The sequence below is a fragment of the Anopheles nili genome, chromosome 2 (assembly GCF_943737925.1).
Source record: "Anopheles nili chromosome 2, idAnoNiliSN_F5_01, whole genome shotgun sequence".
Classification (NCBI taxonomy): Eukaryota; Metazoa; Arthropoda; class Insecta; order Diptera; family Culicidae; genus Anopheles; species Anopheles nili.
Window position 1 is genome coordinate 37,747,987 of NC_071291.1, and position 22,256 is coordinate 37,770,242.

The 22,256-nt window shown below is 48.8% G+C and overlaps 1 protein-coding gene across 1 annotated transcript in view; it reads right to left on the minus strand.

The window, feature by feature from the left end:
- LOC128721090 (uncharacterized) overlaps window positions 1-22,256 on the minus strand; it is a 49,251-nt gene that overhangs the window by 18,318 nt on the left and 8,677 nt on the right. The window lies entirely within an intron of this gene.

Consider the following 22,256-nt stretch of genomic DNA (forward strand, 5'->3'; position numbering starts at 1 on the left):
TAAGATGTTCTGCATCCCGTTGCCGGTGGGAGATAATTACACGCGCGTGATGAGGAACCGCTTGCCTAGTTCACCTGCTATCGCATGTTTGCCTTTTGACGTTAGTGGTCCATTTTTCCTCCCGCCTTAGATAACACGTCCAGCGTCCGAGCCGTTACCGTTTGCGGTTGGTGAACCAACAAACAAATTTTAATATCAAGAACTGCACATAAGAACTGTTGTCTCGGAGCTAATAAATGGGCTTTTATCTGCATGACGTCAATGCGGACTGCATTTGCAAATGGGTAACAAAAAAGGTCTACAGTAGAGTGCATATCATAGCAATAAACTGGCCTTAATTAGATAAAAAGGTGTTTAATGTGATTAATTACATGGAATTTTGCACAAGCCTTTCTTTAGGCTAAGGAATCTCTAGCACTTGGACGCTGAGCGAATTCCCGCCTTGGACACACGTTTTCCAAAACGGTTGATAACGGTCGTCGGTCGAGTCGGTGTTTTGATTGACTCCCACACCACGTGTCGCTGTTGAGTTGAGCTTTTAAGGTATTTATTTGCACCGGCGCAAAGATAAGATAAAGGGGCATTTAAGCGAGCTGATTGTTTTTAATTCAATTGCGACGGTTCAAACACACGGTTTGTTGCTAAAAGAATTGTGCTAGATTTCAATGACAAAAAAAAAACAATAAAACACAAACAAATGCGAGACGCAACAATGCAGTGCAGTAAATGGAAACGCCATTCGTTCGAAAGATGGGAAATTTTCTACATTCCCGAAGCCATTGGCAAACCAATCCATCACCACACCGTGCTATCAATCAGAACCATCCTTTTGAAGATGCCTTACCGACGATGGAAATGGCACACGGGTGGTTTTTTTTTTTTGCGACAACGGATGGCGTCGTTTGTGAGACAGTTTTGTCTCACGCCACAAGCGAACATCATTCGCGCCAAAAGGGCAATGGCAGATTCATTTGTATTTTCACCCCTAAAAGACGAACAGAAAACGGGGGATCGTTTAGTATGGGGGTAACATTGGGGACACGACGAACAACATCCGCTCGCCTCCCGAAATACACCCACATCGATACACCGGGTGGGTAAGGATTTATTTATGAAACACCCTGTGACACCGCAAGCTGCAATCAACCACGACCTTCGCAATCGCGCGCCATCACAAATCCACACGCGATCCAATATCGCGATCCGTCGGTCCCATTATCGGGCCGCGGTGGAAACGTGCCACAAAAATCGAAGCAAATCGACCGTCCTCCTGTGAGGGTGATAATAAGAGTGGCATAAAGGGTGTCGCGAAGGCGTTGAGAAAGTCGCTCGCTCAATCGCTCCTCGTGCGCTTCTTGAGATGAAACACGTGGCAGCTGTTGACCGTTAGACGGTCGTGACACGTTCAGACACATCCAAACGATCCTCGAGCAAGCACGTGCGACCGGAAAACGCGCCGATAAGAAAGTGCATCGTAAATTTAAGCCCTTCCAAGGGGCTACCGGCAACGAGAACACCACATCATCAGCTAATTGGCTCATCGGTGGCCCACCGACCGGCAGCTCATCTACATCTCAGACCCATTCGTCCCGATTTCACGGAGCTTCAGAGCGCGACTTTAAATTGCCCGTTTAGTGCCGGCAAGGCCGTTGCGCGACCCACCGAGCGCGCGGTGCATTAATCTTCGCAAGCTGTCGCGTTAATAATTGCGGCAATTCGCGCGCGCATGAAACCACCCAGCAGCGATGAAAAACCCACCCACCTCGTAAGGGAAAAAGAGACAGTTTTCCACCTCGGTTTCGGGTGCGATCACTTGATCTTGATCTCGCCACAACAGGCCCGCGAGCGCACACCGAATCGAATGCCCGTCCATCATGACCGTCCGAGCATGCCCACGAGAGTCAGCAGCAACGGACGACCACCGCCCGCCATTTAAAAAGAAAGCTTTTCGGCGGCACATAATTTATGCGCACCAAACACGCCGCGGCTGCGGGAAGAAAGCGGCTCGCGTGGCGCGATGCGACTGGGGAGTGTGAGATTATTTTTCCGATAGCGCCTGCCCGGTCGTTTAATGCCGTCAGCTTGGTTTCGAGTGTGCGCGGGCTCGATCAAATTAGCCCCCGCGCGCGCGAGAGCCGTGTGGAGGGAAAAAGGAAAATCACCGGTCGCTGGTTGAGGGAAAATTTATTCGGAGGTTCATGGACCTTCATGCCGTAGGCGGTCTACGATGGTTTATCACTTCTCGGTGATCTATTTTTGAAGATATCTCAAATTTCCCCTATTTTGTGAGTAATTATGCTAAACTACGAGATGGAAAACATCGGTCGCGGTTGCATTCGAATAGAGCGATTGGGATCGTTTTCTCTCCTTTACGCATATCCAACATAATCTTACACGCAGCATGGCTCGGTAAATTGCCCTAAATTTTATCACTGTTTTTTTCACATAAAACGTACATTTTGGAATTTTTATTCACCCATTACGAATGCCTATTAAATTCGAAATTAGACTTCTAAGCATGTGCTATTGTCATTTCAACGTGGACACCCAATCCAGCAGCAATCTCAGTACCAAAAATCACCCCAGCCACATGAGCTTCGAATTACCAGCAGCCTCAAATGTTCAGCAACAGTTCTAGCTCTCCCGTTCCTGCATTAACAGATCACATTCCTTTACATCATCACTCTCGACGGCTTGGTTTTGCTCGGAAAAGCTGCCGTTTAATAAACAACAATTTCCGCACATGGATGTCCCGGAAAACACGCCGGTTACGTCCGTGAAGAGAAAAACCAAACCCCACCAGTGACAGTTACCAAACAGCGGAAGCGAAACCCGATCCGGTACGTAAGCGATGGGGCCAATCAATCAACCGATGCAGGTGCCGACCCTAAGATGCTTCACACATGTTTCGTTGCTCTTTCTCTCTGCCACACACGGGCTCTTTTTTTCTCCCAATCCCTTGGAAATTGCGTGTCACCGATGGGAGCCCGCCGTGTATCAGGTGTCAGTATTTGCGTGCCGCACGTTATAGGAGGAACCGCTTTTCAATCCCAATTTCCGGCCCTAAAACGCTAATCGAGGTACCGCTCGCGCAACCGTGCGGAGGAAAACAAAACGATTAATTTTGCGGCACGCAACCGGCACACCCCGCTTGTCGGTGTTGTCTCTCGTTTTCTCGATTTAATCTGCCGCGATTTGATCGTGCGCACCACCGTCCGTCAGCGCGAGAGCCTTTCGCTTTCCATCGCATGGGATTCGATTAATTATGGTCCCAAAATCAAATTAGTGCACCGGAGGGCGAACCACGGAACTGAATTCCACCCCGTCGGGCATTCGCGGGAATGAAGAGAAAAAAAAACCACGCGTTAGGAAAACTGCTACACCGTTTTCCTGCGCGTGGAAACAATAGCAAAAACTTTCCAAACGCTTCGAGATCCATTCCCGGACCACGGAAGTGATGGGAAATGGTGAAATGTTTGTGCCTTTTTTTTTGCAGTAAAAGTAAAAGAAAATAGAGCGAACGCTAAATCAAAAATATGAACGAACAATGAAAGAGCCGCATGTGCGTGTGTGTGTGTGTGTCTGGCTCCGTTTCCCGTGCGTCTAGAGGAGGGCTAAATAAAATTGCGACCAAAATTGCCAAATTCGATTGATCTACAGTCCGAAACCACAGGGCTCGGCCTCCGGGGTGGCACTTTCGATTTTTACGTACCGCGAATGTGACACCGGTTCCTTTCCCATTGCCCGGGGCACAGCTTTTCCCGAGTGTCGTGCGATTTTGTTTCCTCGCGGATGCGAATATTTTGGAGAAAGTGATCGAAAAAAAAACCACAACAATAAGCCCCCTGAAGCCCTACACAGAGATCGACAGGTGAAGGTAAGCGGTCCGTAGGCTTATGTCACACAGCTCACGGGTACGAATTTTCACGAACCCAACCAATACCGGTACCGGTCGCGTGTCCGCATCCGTTTGTAGCTGATTTATGCTTCGTTCATTCCGCGTGGACGTTCGTTTGCGCATTTCCTTCCGCCGGCAGGATACGATTGGTACACCGGCACATACCAAATGGTTCTCTAATTGGGCGTGCCGGTGGTCACGAAGGCAAACACGCAGCTCATTTTCGATGGAAATGAAAAATGTCACAAATCGCCCGGAAAGCCGACAACCAATTCGATCGACAAAACAGCAACTTTCCATCCGCTTCATGGGCCGACACGTGCCGCAAACTGTCACGAAGGTGGCGCGATTCAAGCACACGTGCCGAAAATTAGCCCTTGAAGTCGGAAAACAAAGGTCTGAAAACAGCTTCCCAACGGACAATTATCGAGACGTAATGTTGTAATAACGAACGGCGAACTCAAATCGCTCAATCATAGCTCGTTTGCTGAGAATCCTAGCTCCCTTTGGTGTGATTAGCCCTCTCTCGCATGGCTAATTAATTCGATTGCCTGCGAATAGAGCGCCCCGGATGGAAATTTTCAGAGAAACAGATCACATGCACGTGTAAAAAAAACAAGCAACCTATTGTTTCACCATCGATATGATGAGAGATCGCATATTTAAACATCAATCTTGGGTCCATCCTAATCACCCTGAAACTCACATACACACACACACACTGAAACCGGGCATTGATATTGATCTTCTCGTATCGAGCTATTTCGCCACGATGCAACGCGATTACGAAACAATGCTATCGGCGCAATCCGTACGAACTTGTTTTTTTAGGCACACATTTTTAATGCATCCATAATTCCAGGCTTTTAATTCGGTGGATGCTAATTATTGTGATTGGGACCGTAAACCGGGCAAGGGTGCTGCCGTAAAGCGATCAAACTGTTTATTGGGAATAGCCGAACGGTTGGAAATGCCAAGGTGCCGTAAATGTGTTGCAATAAATATCAGCCATTTTGGGCATTTCAAAGCATGCAGGGAGAAGCATATGCTAAAGATTTCGCCATATCATCTTTCTCCAAGCAGACAGGAGCATGAAGAAGAATCGAAAACGAATTTTGATTTCGCTATTGTGCCAATTGTATGCCAAAAGGACAAATAATATTAGCGATAAAAATGTATCAAATCCCTGTGCAATCGAATATCATCATCGATCAACATAATAGGCGTTATAAAACGTTTGTTTTCCACTGCATTAGTTTTGTCATAAAGATACACCCATTTTTGGCGCAGGTTACCGAACAGTCCGGAAAACACGAATACGCACATCGTGAATTTCCATTGGAGAGAAATCGACACTTTTAACACTCATATTGAAATTGAAGCGCATTGGTTATGCTTAATTTAATTGTTACAAAGAATTAGTGCTTCGATGTGTTTCATTTCCTCGTGCCGCAGTGGTTTGATTGATCTGCTCACGATGGACGCCATCACCAGGCAGCTGGGGTGCTACTGTAAGCCGCCATCGATCAACCCTCTCATCAACAACTCCCACTCTCACCACGATTGCGCAATGGCCACCGCCGCTTCTTCGATCGTCACCAACGCATCATAACGGCGCTTCATCGTGGCGTCGATCGCGCAGATCCGGCACTCGACCTCGAAGACCTGCATCGCGTGCATTTGCGCCCATTTCGCCAATGGGGTCATCAATGCAGTGTAGCGACTCTATGCGACTGCGCGTGGTTGTGCGTAAAGATGACGCGCGTAGCGAAGGAATGCACTCGCGTTCGCGTCGCCGGCTTTTTCATGGCCCTACCGATCAGGCTAGTAGGGGTTGGTGGTTTACTTCGATTGCCCCTTTGGCCACGGTCGGCGAATTAGACGGGGCTCAGACAAACGCCACGCATCATCGCACGACGGAATGTGTCTGGCGCCGTTACGCGATTCTTCTCGCCGATCGTACGCAGAAAAAAATCCGCAATTACACCCCCATTCGACGGGCTGAGGCGCCACCAATCGAAGGCCGCGAGTGGGGAATAGAAAAACGAGAGAAAAAAAAAACACCCACACCCACAAACAGACCGGACGAATCGTTGATCCTATCGACCATTGACAATCAAGTGGAGAGCTTATGATGTAACGATGTAACCGCGAAACGCGGGAATCGATACGATTCCCGTCGGTTCTCAAAGGTTTCTATCAATCCTCGCCCGATTGCATAAGAACCTGCCCGTTGTGGTTGACGGCCAGCGTATTGGGGTGAAAAAATAGATCGCGTTGTGTCGAGTTTGTGCCATTGCCGAGTCCGCCGCTAGCGCATCCGAAACCAACGGACGTCATCATCGCGTCATTGAGGGGCTGGAAAACGCGAAAATCACCTCGAAACACAACCACTTCATGTGCTTTACCGCTCTTGTTTTGCTGGAACACAAAAACGGATGGGGTTTTTCCAACGACCGAAAAGCGTGGGAGTTCTCTTCGGAATTTGCGCTGATTTTTCTGCACGTTCGCTTTTCCCCGGTCCTACATTTTGGGATGTGTGTGTTTTTCCCCCACTTTTATCCCCTTAATCACCACACCCCCACTGGCTGGCGGTCGGTTTCGTTCCAGCTCAACAAGCGCTGTTTTCTTTCTCTCGTTTGCGATCGGTATGTACGTGGGTTTATGCCCGCGGTTCCGAGAGTACGCTTTGTTTTTCCCTAATTTTTTTTTCTTTTTCTTTCCCTTTTTTTTGGGAGCGTCGGGGGAAATTTATGCCTTTTCTCAACGCGCCCGGTCGGGTGTGGAAAGTCCCATGACGATGCTCGGACGAAACCTAGGCCCCAAAGCGGCAGAGAACGAGCCAGTGAGGAAGCGAGCGATGCCGCGAGTGGGTCAGTGTGTCGATGGATGTTGCATTTTCTTCTTTCGTTCTCGTTTGCCTTTACGTTCAGTGACCGGTTGGAACCGGGCGAGTTGGGACACACATGCGCGCGCACACACACACACGTAATGCTCACACGCATACTACTTTCTCTAGGTGGCTAGGAAAAAGAAACTCCCAGCCCAGCAGAGGTGATCGATCGCCGTGGCTGAGTATGTGGAATGTTGGCAAGAATGTGACAGGAAAGCCGGGACGCATCCGGACTGGGAAAAGCGTGCTGCAGGGGGTCATTGCGTAAGTCCGCGTAATAGTTTCGATCGCGCCAGGATGGACCATCCTTTCCGGTCACGCTACGCTGGCACACCTTTCGCGACCCGGTCACGCGCTATTTGGGAGAATTTACAGCAGGACGATTGCGTTTTCGGTCTCGTTCGGTTCGTCCGTTCTGATGGTTCATTTTTACGGTTGTAACGTAACACATCTCGTCCATCAAAGTTTTTAGATTTAGGGTTTGCAACTGTTTACTAAATTTTGTTTGCTACATGTCCTAAGTTTGTTTATTCAATAGTTTTTGTACAACATAAATTAACCTAAAAATTGTATTCAGTACAGTAAAAACGTAAATGGAAAATTTCCCCTTCATGAACATATTTTATTGAGAACATAAAAGAAAGACATTTTGTTGCCACATTTATTACAAAGTTATCAGTTTTTCATGATGAAACGAAATATTTATCATGCAAAAGAAACATTGCATGTGGTCCATAAAATGATTTCTTCTATTCAACTCTCTCTCTCTATCTCTCTCTCTCTCTTTCTCTCTCTCTCTCTCTCTCTCTCTCTCTCTACGAAACGAACACGTCATTACCATAAGCATAACGATACGGTAAAACACCAACCGTCACTCTCCCTACATAAAAAATAAACATAACTCAATCTTTGTCCTCCATCTTCCCGGGACTTTGCGCATTGGTTTTCTTTTCTTTTTCTTCACTTTATTCAGCTCTCCGTCCCACATGTGCCACCGTCACTCCCGAGGCGTGGATGCTGTTCGCCCTGCTGATGAAGACTTCAGCCGAAAAAGCGTTCCCGCTGCACTCGGTGGCGGTTGAAAGCATAAATAAACAACACACCGGAGGAAAAGCCGCTTTACGCGCGGCATAAATAGCACGACATGTAGGACGCGATCGTTTTTCTTTCCCTCACGCCGCCTGCCACCACTTGGACCGGCGGCCGTCGTCATCGCACAGTTCGATGGTTTCAAAACTCAACCGCTTTGGTGCCACGCTTTCCGGGACCGATTGCACGCGCTCGTGGATAATCTACGCGCTTCGTTCGGCAATCAGATTAGCCGGCTAGGCCAAACCCTAAGGCAGTGGTGTTCGTCCCACGGCCCACGGGGTTTTTGTCACGGTAATTTTACCCCACATTGTGCGCGGCCGCCTTTGTGGGTGCATCCAGCACGCCCGTTGTGCGTTTCACGGGCAATTTTCAAGACGCGTCACGAGCGGAACCGACCGAAGGGAGCGGACGAATTTATTTTTAAACCCACGATCGCGAGATCGCGTGCACCGGCGTCGACCGGGAAACACGTCTGCACAAGAGATCTACAATCGACGCATCAACGCATGTGCTATGTTGAGCCATTCGTCGGCCCATTTGAAGCGTTTCCGTTGGAGTTCTCGAAATAATGACACTTTGTTCGCATCCTCGTGAAGGTGAGGCATCGCAACACGATTCGGAAGATCGCAAACGATCCGGTAAAGGGGCGCGACCGTCGAAAGTTATTGACCTGGTAACCTAGGAGGACAATAACGATACTGCAGATCATCAAAAAACGACGGCAAAAATGGCGTTGACAAAATTGCAAGGCAAACGCGCAGCTTATGTTTATCGTTTGGGAAATTGCCCTGCGAAGGAAAGAAGCGTAAAACATAAACAATCAACTGGCACCAAATGGCACGTTCCGATCGGTGAATCGTTCAAATTAGCAAATAATCAAAGGGGTGGTTCTCGCTGCCATAGCAGGGAAATCAAAACTACCAAATATGCCGCGCGTAATCACGGGACGTCCCTTCGATGCGCCATTTCTGAGGCGTTTCCCGAGGAAGCAGACGCGCCGGCAATTTCGCTACGTTCCATTTGGCCTCGAAATCGATCTAGTTTCCCCTAAATTAGCAATCGGCTTCCATCAACCGAACCACCCAGCCGTGCGCGTACGCAAATCGGACGCAAATTAACATTCCCCTGGGCCGGATGGCATTCTTGCGGTGGCACAGTGGAACTGGCGCACGATTGGTGGGGTACACAGGATGGATTAAGTAACCCTCGAAGGTAACGATGCCACGCACCGACCCACACTGCACCTTCAGGGACACGCGCGCGTTTCCCGCGAGGCCCGGATAATCGGTGCCGACGGCGACATTATCCCTGCCCTGCCGCAAAACTGGTTTCCAATGGCGGTGATCAAGAGTGGAGGAAGGTCTGAAGGAGAGAGGGGTGAGGAAGGCTTCTCTTCGCCATCTTCAAGCTACGGCAACCTGACACCACCCGGCTTGTTGTCGTGGCCCTTTTCATACGCATGAGCGATGGCGCGCGATTATGGAATTTCATCATTTTCAATTTCATAATCACGAAGCCGATGACAATCGGATGGTTTCGCCGGTCGTCCCTAAGCAATGGGGGAACCCTTTTTATGTACAGATTCCATCGACACCGCCCTTGACGAAACCGCTCACGCGCGAATCACGGGTGCGTCTTCGACGCCGCATTCCGAAACCGGAGTTCCGCAGCAAAAGCAACACGATTTACTTTGGCGTCCTGGTTTTTTGCGAAAATAGCAATCGCGAGTTCGAAAACGCATCCACCGGTGGCCTTGCATTTGAGGTGTGTCTTTTTTTTGCACCTTCCTTTTTTCGGGTTGCCGCTTACGCGAGATTTCGTACGAGACACATCTCGATGCAAACCGACGCCGGGGAAATTTGCCACTCGAAACTCGAGTTCCCACGGTCAATTTACGTTCACACAGGCCGGACACCGGCCATACACCGGGGTTAATGCCGATTCAATTGACGGTAAATGATTGCATCTCCGGTTCCAGCCAAGCCGTCCCAGTGCGTCATATTCGGGAAGGGGTGGTTTGCGCTTGAATGAGCATTATTTCATTAGTCCCGGCTCGACCGGGGGCATTAACGTCGCTGACCCTGAGCACCGAACCATGGGGGGTTTGGCTGGATAATCCGTGAGTCAGCGCGATTGTCGTATTGTCCTCGTGCAACCGTCAACCGTCAAAGGGAGCCGAAATTCAAACACACACTGGAAATGGAACCCCCAATCCATGGCAAGTGTGGCTTGAAGCGAACGAAATCGAAAGCACCCACCGAAAGGAGATCGATACAGCGTCGTTGCTTCGAGCAATCCATCAAATTCGTAGCCGTCCAAAATCTAACCAAATTCGTCAACCCTTGGTGACGTGACCTTCTGGTGCGCCATCTGGTGGTATGGTTGCAATGAAGCTTCAAGCACGCCTCAAACACGCTCAGGTGGCTTATCGCAAGTGGCATATCACAGCCGCACTTCGGAAAATTGCCAAAAGGACCGTTACTCCGTATCTCGGTATTTGCACCGCTGTCATGGTGGTGGTGAGTGAAACATGCCGGGAAAGCGGCGCACCATTCGTCGCGGAAAATGTGGAACGCAACCCAAGCAAGGGAAGCCGAGCGAAAGGAAAATCGGCGAAAAGAAACGCACACACGTGGAGACAAAACCACCCGGTGGTGTTGGTGGTGGTTGTGGCGTGCTCGAGCAGAAGAGTGCACTTGTGGTCTTCGCCCGGTTGCGCTCCGGCGATTCGACGTGCTGGAGAAGTTACGGCGGAATAATTCGCAGCCTCAGCCAAATCTGATCCGGGCGGGAAAGCGAACGAACGGTTTCTGGTGTGGTTGGCACGCGGGAGTAAAAAAAACTGGAGCGATGGTTATGAGGTGATGCACTACGAGCTGTTTGAGTCGCGGGATGATGCGAATTTCTCATCCAGCCCCGAAACGCTCCATGCGCCCGTGATGAGGTCGCAAATGAGCTTTCCGATGGGGCGGCAGAATTCAAGGGAACCCTCGAAAAACCCACAGCACTTCCAGGGAGAGGTTTCACGCTGTTCTCGTTAACTTAAGAGGCTTATAGCGACACTCTTGTAGAAGAGAGGCTAATTAAAAGTACCCTGGTAAAAGGTGCGCTTGCCGAAATGGTCCGTGAGCTTCAAATCAAACACCAATTTTCAGAGTAGATGTTCGCCGTAGCCGAAATGTTACAAACATGACTGCTCTGAAATTGTATCAAACAATTTGTATCATTGATTGAAATTTTCAGAAAAAAAAAACACACACTAAAAGTAAACGAAATTCGTAATATGAAACCGCAAACGAATAGGCAAAACGACGTTAAGTGGTAACTCTCCTTGTACGATAAACAATCGATGAAAAATTAATCAACCATGTGACAGTAAACATACAAACATGGCACGGTTTCTGGCGGCTGCACAGTAAACGACTGCCGGCAAACAAACACCCGGTTGACGAGTGTTTCAACGCCCTCCCCGAGGGCTATTGTAGCTAGTTGTCGCCCATTGCTTCCTTTTAGGGTCACAAAATCAACACAAAGCCTCGCACGATCGCTTGCAAATCCACACTGCCGGGAAAGACGCGTACAGGCGTGTGTGTGCGTGTGTGTTGATTGGAAAAGTAAACCACCATTAAAGTGCATTGCTTTACCGATGGCAAATATTTGCCGACGCGACCGCAGCCAGACGGTGCAAATGTGACCTACATGTGCGTGGGATTGGCCTCTCAAAAGCCAAAGTCAGTCCCACAGCGAAAGTGAGCAATTAAATTGAACAGCAACCAGCCGCGCACGATGCCGGTCGCATTCTTGAGCCCCATCGATACCGATCCGATGGATGATGAATTTTTAAAAACGTTATGCCACACATGCCCGCGATCGCGATAAGAACGCTTGTTAAAAGCGCGCCCCCATCAAGATCGTCGCATTCAATTAGCTCAACACAACAAGCTAAAGGTAAAACACACATCAACGCATATCGCCCACCTAGATCTGCGATTTCGAGTCCAACTGGCCGTTAGATAAAATATGGCACGATAAATTGGAAGGAAAAACATCGCGCTCACGACGAACGGCGATTGTTAAGCGCTAATTATTGTAACACCTAAAAAAAGGGTTACATAAACGTGCCGGAGCGCAGTTTTCCACCCATTTAACCGCGCGCACGTCGCTTTTCCGTGCCCGTAACAGCGAGAAGGTGGCTCGGCCACATGGCGACAGAAACCCTTTGCGAGGGTGGGTTGGTTGGATTTTCTTTTCCACCACAGAAATTGATCGAATTCGAACAATTCCGATGCTCAAACGCGGTGAACGAAAAATGGAAAAGAAAAACACCTAACCCCTTTCTCTTTGTGCGTGGAAACCGAGCACCGAAACGGGAAATATCTCTATACAAGCGTCCCATTGACACCCAGCGTAAGGTGGCTCGCAAAGGGTGGCAAACAAACAAACTAACTAACCGCAACCGAGAGGGCCACCCGGTGCAAATGCGTAACACCCTAACCGCAACACTATTATGACAATCGCAACGGCAACGGAACGGCTCCATCCAAAGCGCTTGCCTTTCTCCGGAGACCAAAGCAAAACAAAACCAAAGCTACAGCAATAACAAAAAACGCAAGACATCCCACCGAAAACGAGCCCCCATAAGCGGTCCATTAGATTAGCGTGCCGCCCACAAGTGGTTCACCCAGTTCGAAGAAGCATTGGGCAAAGGAAACCCACGGCACACCTGGTCGGCGGCCGCAACAGAGAAAGGAATTTCTCGCCGATTGTTGCCGCTCGGAATTTTGCGGACGGTTTTGCATAACGCAGCCACCACCTGAGTGCCCCTTTTCGCGTGCTTTCAGTGCGTTAATAACCGCTTCCGAAAGCTGAAGCCCACGGCGGCTTGAAGGCGCTTTTCGCAAACGGAAGGACGACCCGTGGGAAGCTCAACCGCTGCACGGCTTCAGACAACCGCTTCTTTAGATTAATGCAGATGATTAATCTGCACAAGCAAACGTATTTTTCGTTGTGTTAAATGCCTTCCCAAAACCCGGCTTTTAACGAGCAGCAAATAGCTCATCGGTGAAGCATTTACCAGAAACGCGAAAGGAAAACCAACCAGGGGGTGGTTTCGATGACATCGCGACAGGTGACGACCGTTGTGCTGGAGCTTCGATTAGATTATGCTTCATATTAAGCGGCAATTAAGGGTGGTCACTCAACCCAACCCGACGGTGGTCGATGGGCGGCGAGAAGTGAAGGAAAAAAAAACACACCAGACACTAAGCCAAAATGTTGCATCAGTGACACCAGCATAGCTGCCGCAGAAATCCCGCTCACCGTTGAGTGGCACAAAAGGTTGCTAATCGGGCTGGAACCTCTTGATGCCTTCACTAGCGATTGTTCGAACCGGTCGCTTGGTTTTTGGGGGAGGACTTTCTAACGGTGTTTGCCTGATAGCTTCACACCATGGCGAATGACAGCGCGGCTATCGGTGGACGCGATGGAAATACATTTGAATGCATTACCACACTGGTGGTAGCCGTTTGCATGTTAATTATGCAAAAAAACGTATTAGAAATCTCGTCTGAATCACGAATATTAATTCATCACAAATTACAGAGTAAAAGTTGATTGCCTCATAAAAGAGGCGATTTGCAAGACGTAAATAAATATGGTGAAGAAAAAAGGAAATAAAATATACTTTCAAAATATTCATCCTTCCGAACATGTTGATCATACTTTTTTTTTTTTGGGATACCTCAAACACATCAGCCGTGCCCGATCAAGACAAATAATTTCAGCTCCTCGGTTTGGCACGATTTTGCAAATGAATCTGCACTCTTGCCCACGGCGTAGCTCAAAGGTGCGACGCAAATCAACACACTGTAAGCCGTTAGTCACCTCAGTCAACCGGTCACATCTCTGTTAGCGTCCCGTCTTGCTCCCCGGCCCGGGAAATGAGATCCCGCCCACCGGAATTCCAACCCAAGCCGAGCAACGCCCCCAGCGGAAGAGGGTGTTAATTGCTAAATTCTTGATCGCACTCCAACTGTCAAGTAGGGGGATTTTTTTGTTGTTTCATTTTTCAAACCTTGCATCCATTCATGCACCGAGCTTGTAGTGTACCGTGTGCAGCACAGGGAGAGAGAGAGCTCATTAATTCTTGCACTATTAGAGGGAATTATAGCAGAACAAAAATCCCCATTTCCGATGGCAACGGGGCTATAAAAACACGGCAGTGAGTCGTTCTGTGCTGCGCGTGACGCAAAACCCGATTAAAGTGTCACCGTCCATCGAGAAACCGGCAAAGGTGTAATAAATTGTAGCCCTCTGGTGATCCCGATATGGATCATTGCGCGGCGTCTTCGAAGGGAAAGGAATTTTAACCGAGCACTCAGCAGGGGGTTCGGAAAAACCACCAAGTCACGTATCACTATCAAACGGGTATTGTGTAACCGAAACATCCTGTAGAACCCTTTTTTATAAAACCCACAGACACGCCCGTGAGGCAATACTTTAAACGACCCGAAGGTATCTGCCATTGAGTGCGCAACAAACGCAACAGCCACTCAAAAGGACACTATTTTTCCTATGCACGAGATCGCTCATTTTCCCAACACGCAGGTCCGTTCTTACCGGGACTATTTTCCACGAACGATCTCTGGCCACGGTTTACGTGCGTGTCGTTATGCAATGTGGCCAAGAAACGCAACAACTCGAGACACGTGAAGCGTTCCCCGCGGAACAGATCGGTCCGTGTCCGAGCGTCCGTGTTTTCCGCTCACGACAGCCGCCGCCAACTTATTGGGCCACCAAAGAAAAGCGGAAAAACGTGAGGAGCAAAAAGACCAAAGTGTCCATCGCCAGTCGTCGCCCTGCAGGCGTTAGCGTGCCGCGATGCAATCGCTCGATGGGAGGGAATTTTCCCAAAATCATAAGCGATTGCGCAACACCGCACGGAAGAAAACGAAGTGGACGGTTTTTCATCCATCCCTCCATTCGGGGGCTGTTGTGAGTGATGGTCGGTTCCAATCGACGAGTCTCTGGGAAACCTGTTCCAAACCGTCGATCTGGCCCCACGGCGTGGAGGTTTGCTTATTTGTGGGGAAAATTAAAAAAAAACCACCCCACCGAAACAAGATTTTAGCAAAACCGAACAAAGACACTTTCAAACTGCAACAGAGTGTGCATTTATGACGCTCGCTTTAATGGCACCGCGCTCGCGCTAATGGCACTCGGCGGCGATCGTATAAATGTGGGATGAATTTATGGAGGGCGAAATTCCGGCACCGGGCTTTGGCCGTTACCATCGGCAAACCGCCAGCTCGGGAAACTCGTGATCTGATCTGCGAGAGCAGATGAATCACGCGGCGTTAGACGTTGACGTGAGTGAATCCGCGTGGAAAATATCGCACAGCAGCTCCACGAAAAATTGCATACGTGCTCCGTCCGAAATGGGTAATAACCGACCGAGAAAGAGATACTAGCTTGGTTGTTCGAGTGGTATACATTTTTGAAAAATAATTTCATCTCAAAATAAACCCCGTGGCCGGAGACGAAGGACCTCGAACCGTTTTCGGATGCTTCTGTGACTCAGCCGGCAGATGGACAATTACAACCGAAACCGGGTTGCAAAATGGCCTAAATGTTTGAGGAAAAATCACTCGATCAGTTGCCAGTGCACAGAAAAGCTGATGCTACTGCGTACTGGCACAGATTTCCAACGTCACAACGTCTGGATGGAAAACGAGAACGCTCCCACTAATGTCCTGGCGGACGTACGTTGACTGACGTGACGCCAATTATTCGCCCGTCAAAGTTTTGGCAATCTTTCGGCACACCTGGCGCACCCCCAGGCACGACATTACAGCACGCGCATTTCCCAACGGGAAGAAGAGTGATTTCTTTAACGCACGCAAACAAAATGGTGCCCGCAAAATAAGGATGCCAGTCAGGAGAGTGGCAAGCGAAGCCGTCTGTCATAACCCAATTACTCAGCGTCTACAAAGTTGACTTCTACGGTTCGGTGCTTCCGTGGCTTAGAAGCTGTTTGGGGTTGAGAAAAGGTCACCGTGTGCCAATTGTCGCACAACTTGTACGACTTCGCGGTATTCTGGCAGCGGACGAGAGCGCTTTTCATCAACCACAAGAAGCCACCCACGGAAATCGGTTGAGCGAACAAAACTAATTCGGTTCGCACAGGGTAAAACCGTCACGAAGGAAAATCCACGATTCGCAGAAGCCCATGATCAATAAACAGCGAAAAATCAATGCTAGAACTATGCTTGCAAAAAATAATTCCGTGCTCCATTGCAAGTTGAAGTTAGTAAAACGCGCTGTCAGGCCCCATCCCATTTGATGGGGACATCACAATCGATTGTATGCTGTGAGTGACACCAAGCTCGCTAAATACAACCGGAAAAAAATGTCCAAAAAATAAACAATCCCAAGATGGGCGTCCAGTAACAAACGGTGCAACAATCAGAACGCTGTCCCTTGCAGCAAGCGGTAAAGCGGAAGGTGACGCCGGTGCAGGAAGGAAGCATTAGCGCGCTTCTATAATAGCTTCCGGTCGGTAAATCGCGCGGCCAGGCACGAGAACCGTACCGGCCAATATTTACCCACGTCCAATGACCCAAACGCGAACGCGAAGGAAACGGTGACGAAACAATGCAAACGGAGACTCATTGTGCCATGTGCTCGATGGCACGTGACGCGTTGACCGGACGGTGGTGGAATTGCTTCCTCGTTTCGTGAATTCCATGTGCGCTCCCATTCGGGGGTGCGTTGTTTTAAATTGTTGACCGCGCCATCTTGCCGTTCGTCGTCGCAACCTAATCCACCTTTGACGCCGTGCCTCGGATGGCATAACCTCACGTTCGGTGCAGATGACGCCCTGAGCTAGGAAGAGGAACCGACCTGGTGCGTTAGTTTATGTGATTAAGCCTAGGCAAACGTAAATTCGCCATCCGTCCCCGTGATGATAGTAAAACCCGCCTAAACGGGATGCCCTCACGTTCGAGATCTCGCGATCGTGAGGATCGTTTGCACCCTGAGCAAGGCGCAACGGTTGGTGTTTTTGTTGTTTTATTTTGACTCCCTTACGCCACGATGAACGGTGTCGGTAGGCAAAATGGGGGGTAAAATCAATAACGGAACTACTCGAGCGTATCACATCGATCCAATTGTTTCCGACGCGATTGATAGGACAGAATAGAGACCGATCGCCCTGTTGCACCCCAGTGTAGGTTTTTTTTGTTTTTCGCCACACCCATCCACCCACCTACGATGCATTTTCTGGTTGCAGGAAGTAGAAGGGTTTCATTTGATTGCGCCAACTCACGGAATGTGAGCCATACAAAGGGTGGCGAGAGTTTTTTTCTGCTGGTCTGTTGGCTTGAGAGACGGTTGAGTTTCGAGCAGGTTTACCATCACCAAGAGGGCTGTTACTTCATTCCATGTAATGGCAGACAAATCATAAACATGCGGTTGCGAAAAAAAAACCAAATAAAACCTTTTCCCAAATTAGTGTACATTTAACTCTCATCAGCATGCGAGTAGCGTGAGTGAGCGAGGAGAAAAAAAAAGCGACCGCTGTTTGCATCAGTAATGAATTACACTTTCGCGCGAAAGAAATGGCCAAGGATCAGGTTTCCCAAACAACCGCATTAGCACATCCGGCGTCCAATTGGCCAAATTGCACCCATTAGCCATCGATCCCCAGTTCGACGGTCGCAGAGGCGTTTGGAAAAGCGCGTTCAAACGCGTCACAACGCACCGTGCGTACGTCATCGAGTCTCGTGAACGCAGGTCACACCATTGAAGACCCCCAATCAAGCCGCTCGTGAGTGCGAAACGGTGCGTGAAGATAAGAAAATTCATAATCTCGAGTACGATCTAAAAACTTGGCCATCGACGGCGCACAAGAACCGACCGATCGACCTCTTAGCAGAGTTCAAGACTACGCTTCGCTTTGACCGATCTTGGCACGTTGATCCTTTGCACCTTTCAGCTGGGGCTCAGCCGAGCAAAGATCGCAACATTTAATTACCCCTACGCGATCGCGCGATTGCCGCATCGATTAGTTTGCATTAGGCTCCGACAGCGAAACACAAAAGTGAAAGACGACCCCAAACGTGAAGTCGTCCCCCCGGCGGTGATCGTACGGTGGAAGGTTTAAGCAATCGCATTAACACTTTCGATTTAATTGCCAACACCACGCTCACGCACGCCACCGCCTGTGATGCGATTAATTATGGTGCTTGCTTTTCTTTTGGCACATTTTTGGGGTTGCCCCCTTCACCCACAGTGGTGGGCGCGTTCCTCTTCCTTTGGGCCGGCCAAACTCCGATGAAAGTAATTCCAGTGCAATTACTAAATTGCGCGCGTTCCTGTGCTTGTGCAGTAGACGCGCAGCTGAGGCTCAGGTGGATGTCGACATTTTAGTGGCCATTTCGCAACATGGCGTCTTATGCTTTCTCACGGGAATTTGTTTGTCCGAGAATTATAGTGCAGTGCGACGAACAACAGAACACGTGGCATATCACTGTGCTCAGCGAAATCGCAACAGCAGCAGACCATGTAGATCATCAATTTGTGCGCTAGAAAACAATACACAGAAAAACAGGGTAGAAAATAGACCTCGCATTAGCGCATTCTGTCGGTTAAGAGACACTGCACCGTTTACCGTACCTGTCGACCCATTAAACTTGCCGAGTGCAACGACAAGAAGGGTTCTTCATGTCAGAAATCATCGAATCGCCCCAATTCGCGGTCATTACGTAGCGGTGCCTCATGCACTGCCGATGGATGGAAAATGTTGCCATCAACGTGATCTCGCAAGCAACACAACATTCATCCCAATGTCCACATCTCGGATAAGCGTCGGTTTAAGGGCACAAAGCCCGCCCCAGTTGCTCGGCTCGGTTGTGGCGCATGTCTGCCACCATCTAACGGTTCTACTGGGAAATTGCGGTTATAGATTGGCGCCGCTTGTAAAGCTCTGTCGGTTCTCGAGCTGGAAACGTCAAGTGCACGACGCATCACGAGTCTGCTCGCGTTTATGTAATGTTGAGATGATCGCACGCGAAAATCTTTATCCCAAGAAGATAGGGCCTCTCGTGTTCGGAAGCCTTAATCCCTCTGATCAACCGGCTGAAGGTCAGCTACCCATTAGCCCATTCATACCGATCGGCAACCGGCCACCGATGGGAGCATCCCATCCATTAACTAGACGGTCAATAAATCTCCAACGGTCCGTAATTGACGCGGGATGATGTGGATGATGATGATGATGATGATGATGGTGATGGAGATGCCTTCAAGAAGGGCTGCACGTTGCGGTTCATTTTCTCTGGCGCACTTCGCGGAGGCTGCAGCTTTGAAACGTACAAGTGAACGATCGCGGCCCGCCGATTCGGAGAAGAAAATGAATGGAGAGAAAGCCCGCTGGAAATAGTTTCCACTTCGCTTCGGACAGCGCGTTTGCTGGCTTCCATTTGCACCTTTAACCGTACGGTAAACGTGTGAGCGCCTGGCTATTTCCGACGAGACGAGATCTCGACTGGACGGGCATCTCTGGGACCGGTCGGTCGACCGTGAACGCAAGCGAAGCGCCTTTATCGAATATACATCAAAATTGGAAAAAGAACTCTACCCGCGAGTGAGATGGTAATCAAAGTGGATGTTAGTACGCGGGCTTTTCCAACCGTTTGTAGGCCAGCTGCGCTGCATTTTGTGTAATTTCGACACGCACCGCGTTCTACGCGCAACTAGTGGCATAGATCACGAAAGAGGTTGTGCAACGGTTGAAGTTTTTCAGCCTCCCCGGGGTGGCATCGGAAATTTTGAAGCTTATTGCGTCGAATGCCTGCCATTGATAGGCCATGAAATGGGGCACTAGGCTCGAGTGGGTATTATTTACACCTTTCGTTCTACATCTATACATACAGTTATACGGATGGGATATATTCACCCCGATAGGATTGAAAATTAGCTGCTAGTCACTTAAAACTCCCTCTACTTGCTGCTATTTAACTATTGACACAAATGTAAGTAATAAAATATGATTGAAATACATTTTTTTACCTAATTTACTGAAGGAAAAACGTACCTGCGACCATGACGGAAGGGAGAGACTATGGGCAAAATGGAATGATTTAAAACACACATCCACAAAGATTAAGCACCAAATCAAATCAAATTGTCAGAGCACAATTGTAGCTCGACGGAAACCAACACAACATGCACTGGCTGCGTGATTGAGCTAATTGAATAGCAAAACATTGACCTTCATATCTCGTTCACCCATCAAACCCTCTTCCGACGCGACATCACGTGAACATATGACGCCGTTGAGAACGGCCCATCACCACGGTGAAGCGATCCTTTTTCTCTCATGCACCGTAAATGCAATGCCGGCACCAACCTGATGCACTTGAATCGGCCAGTTTGGAGCTCGAAATATTACCTTTTACGAAATCATCCTGGAGGGTGATCGCATTCAACCAGACTGCCCAGTGTCACCGGATAATCTCGCACATTATCGGGTCCGGAACGTCGCTAAACTTCCGATCACGATTTCGCGGCCAAACGATCGCGCACGGGGAAGGCGTTTTCCTCGTAAGGGCACGAGCTTGCATCCCCGAGACGACTGTCGAGAGCTCATCGACCCTGGGTGAGCCAAGTTCACGTTCATAAGCCCGACCTGCGCTCTCAGACGTACCTCGCTAGAACGTATTCCAACAGCGCCGCAGCACTGCAAGGTGGAAGCCGCTAGATCACGGTCAGCATCGTCGGAAGGGGAAGTAAGTAAAACCCAACATGACGCTGCACGTTGCATAAATTAAAGCTCCACGCGAAGGGCGCACACGAACGGGGTGCTTGCGGCATACCTAATCGCACCCGGCTGTACGGTTCTCGTCGGTGCATCGACTTGCATGGAGGAAAACGTCACCAAACATCCGTAAAGCAAACTGCTACACGCATGGGCTAATTTCCTTTTTAAACGCCGAGATGCCGATTGCACTGATTACAGCTGTGAGGCGGCTTTTTGCTGCCCGGTTATCGAAACTCAGCCACGCTGCACGTTAATTAAGGTTGTACGCTGCAATTTTGCAAGATGCCAACGTTGAAGGACGTGATCGATATCTTGTCCGAACGGCAGGATTTGCTCCAGATGAGGCTTGCTGATTGGCATTTTTTGCGTTAGCATGACATGCTCTCAATCAACATCCGCTGAGCAAATCAACAGACCATCAACATGCAAACCGAAAGTGGAAAAAAAATTCTAAGTTTATAGATACAAATCCAAAGGAGTATAATTATAGTTTTGTGCATAGAGATATGGATCCAAAATGACCAGTCCCATTTAATTATTATTTAAATATTTAAAAATGTCATTCCACCTCAAGGTTTCTTGAACAAAAATAGTTAAGATTAAAATAAGGTCAATTTGTTTTTATTTCCACGCAACAAATTGTATGAATGTAATATAATTTTTATATTTGATTAGCGTATTATATCCTCGAGATAACAGAGTAATATGATTGTGGGATTTCCAACCCCCCGGCGGTGACATTGGAAATCTTAAGGACTAACACATATTTACAGGCGATGTAGAGCCGTGCAAGTCATTAGCTCGAAACTAACTGTAATTAAATCGGTTAGACCGATTAATTACCCTCATAAACTTGCTATTGGTAGGTTTAAAGTAATGTCACCGCAGCCTTCATGGTAACGTTATCTTTCATTAGTCTCCTTATAAACTCCACGTCATAGCCGCGACCGAGAAAGCAGACGAAAGGAACAAACACAGAAACCCTTCACATCTTCTAATTGCTTTACGACACCCTTATCGCCGTCCCAACCACGACGCAGGTCTTATCAACCACCCTCATCGGTCGACGTGCCAGCGATTAAACTATCTCCGCCAAACGGCGGTCTCTTATCCCAACGGTTCCATGGGACACACAGCACCCTCTAGCAACATTTTTCACCACCATTCGCTGGCCACGTCCACCATTCCTACCAGCCTCCACAGGAGCAGTCGTTGAACTTGAGATTGCATCAAACGTCGATTGAATTCGGATCCGCGGGCACACTTACAAAACCGGCGAGACAATCCCATCCCGAAACCATTCGCAGTAAGCACGCTCGTGGAAATCAATTTGGCTATTAATCTGATTTTATGCTGTCGCTTCAAAACGAACAAGAAACTCCCTGATTCAAAGAAGAGAAATTTCGGACCCGTTCCGACAACATAATTGCATCGGTCCCCTTCTCGATCGGTTCCGTTTCGAACGACATCGTAGTGCCGATGGTCGAATAAATCGTCAAGTTTCACATTTTCAATTCTGGCTCCTGGCACACGCCCGAGGAAATCGATGCCGA